Source organism: Camelina sativa, chromosome 18 (genome assembly GCF_000633955.1).
Source record: "Camelina sativa cultivar DH55 chromosome 18, Cs, whole genome shotgun sequence".
Lineage (NCBI taxonomy): Eukaryota > Viridiplantae > Streptophyta > Magnoliopsida > Brassicales > Brassicaceae > Camelina > Camelina sativa.
The window spans coordinates 18,128,722-18,131,000 of record NC_025702.1 but is presented as its reverse complement, the minus strand read 5'-3'; the positions used below and the strand labels follow the sequence as shown (position 1 = coordinate 18,131,000).

At 36.0% G+C, this 2,279-nt stretch overlaps 2 long non-coding RNA genes across 18 annotated transcripts in view; both read right to left on the bottom strand.

Annotated features, from left to right (window-relative positions):
* On the bottom strand, nt 1-927 carry LOC104762367. Of its 2 annotated transcripts, none has more exons than XR_763465.1 (4): nt 755-927; nt 523-581; nt 290-360; nt 1-40 (listed from the first exon to the last, which is right to left on the bottom strand). It is a non-coding gene; the product is annotated as an uncharacterized LOC104762367 (long non-coding RNA). The 2 variants fall into 2 exon arrangements; XR_763464.1 differs by having other exon boundaries at nt 819-927.
* The window catches only part of LOC104762371, a 15,182-nt gene that overhangs the window by 4,667 nt on the left and 8,236 nt on the right, over nt 1-2,279 (bottom strand). The gene's annotated exons all lie outside the window — the stretch shown is intronic.

Here is a 2,279-nt window from a genome sequence, read left to right as displayed (position 1 = left end):
AATCCAAGAGCGTGTTAGATCCAAATCCACTTTCCCTGCACTATAAAAACATAACACACATGAAAGTCTGAAAATTATCATAGCATCCTCCAAAAATATAAAATCAACTTGAAGTAAATAACAATGTAAATTCAATTTTAGAAACCCAAAAGTGAAAGTATCAGAAGCTATAAAAAAAAAAAGAGAGAGAGCAAAACAGAGATCAACCATAGATAGCACCAATGCACCACCACAATCTACAAAAACAACAGAAGGAAAAGTAATTAAAATTAAGATATAGAAACCAAACCGTAGGAGGAGGGAGCGAGCGAGCGAGCGATGATGATCGATCGGGTCATAAATTTTTTCTTCCAAAAAAAACTGCAAAAGACGAAGAAGAAGCAACTTAATTATTCAGAGACGCATTGATTAAGAAGAGAGCGAAGAGTAAAAACATGAAATTGATCAGAGAGAGAGAGAGATACAGAGACCAAACCCTAGGGCTAGAAGAAGAAGAAGAGCGATAAGATTTAGAAATCAAACCCTAGGAGGGAGCGATGATGATAGGATCATAATAAATTTGCTTCCAACAAAACCAAAACCTGCAAGACGAAGAAGAAGAAACTTACTTAATCAGATTAAGAAGAAGAAGAATTAACAGAGTGAAGAAGAGTAAGGATATTGAGGGAGACAGAGAGACCCAACCCNTTAAGAAGAAGAAGAATTAACAGAGTGAAGAAGAGTAAGGATATTGAGGGAGACAGAGAGACCCAACCCTAGAAGAAGAAGAAGAAGAAGAAGAAGAAGAAGAAGAAGAAGAAGAAGAAGAATTCACGAACGAGATGAGATGATCGGCTTTCAAACAACCAAAATCAGAGAGACGCGCATCGCATCGGTTTTACACCACAGACACCAGCCGCCCGTAACAACGCTCCACTGTAACTAGCGACGAAGATGAAAGGTGTATATGATGTATTTAGTGAAGTATTATTTATAGAGGAAAAAAGTTATATTAACGGTCAGGATTTGATCTATCCTATTTCCTTTTCTCTATTTCAACCGTTCAGATTCATCTTTAGCTATTTTCCTTTTCCTATTTTTCATTTTTTCTATTATTATTTTTAGATTATTTTCTATTTCCTTCTTCTTGGCCGATGATTGTGACAATTTAATTGTGTTGGGCCTGAACTGTGGGCTTTATCTTTACCCAAATTTATTATTATTTTAATCGGTTCGAGATCAAATAACCCGGACATGAAACCCCCGCAAAACAAAAAAACAAACGTGGAAATAAAGAAAGAAGCTTCAAAGATGAACATCGCCTTAATACATCCAGATCTTGGGATAGGTATAATACAAGCTTCCTTCTCTCGTATACTTGGTCCTTCTTCTTATATATATCTTCTTTTTCATGTAGCCAATCCATGTTTGCATTTTAAGAAACTACTCATTTTTCTCCATTCAACTCATGTCGTTGTCTACAGCATTTTGATGTTCTTTGGCAGAGGCTGTGCAGCACGCTGCTATTGAAACTGAGGGAATGGACAAGATTTAAGCTACTCATTTAGAGAGGATTCTTCCCAGCTTCTCTTGGACCTACTATGGCTACTAACTAGGGGAGAGGGAGATTAGTATAAATCTGTCCTTGAACATGCAGGACATGTTCAGTAGAGGTACGGTCACCCTCCAGACTTCATTAGTGTCCAACACTAGCATCAAGATTCACTTCTAGAGGTTCTCTACAGGTTGATGAATCGCTCGTAGCAGTGGAGATTGAGATTTACTAAGATCCGGGAGAGCTGTTCGGGGGACTACTCAAGGGACCTCCTATATATATATAGGCTAGAATATAACATCATAATGTTGGTTTTATACTAGAATATAACAGCATAAGTGTATCTGACCCTTTAAAGATTCTATTGTAACCGTCAGTCTCTTGGCTATTGATGCTTGGAAAGTTGGAATAAATTACAAGTTATGTTATGCGTCACAATGGATAATACAGGTAAATTACAACAAATAACTGGAATTAGGCGGTTAATTTAACTGACCAATTTCAAGGAGAGCTCAACCTTTGCATCATAAGAGGGATTATATATTGTGATGAAAAACATACTACTCATTTGTTTAGCAGAAGTGAAGATTAACTAACTGGGATTATTCCAATTTCCACACAAGTTGTTCTGAAGATCATACTCTCTACTAGTTTGTTTATAGGCCAGGCTGTTTATATGGTCAATTGTAATTACCAGAAAATTAAAAAAAAAAAAAAAAAAAAAAAAAAAAAAAAAAAAAAAAAA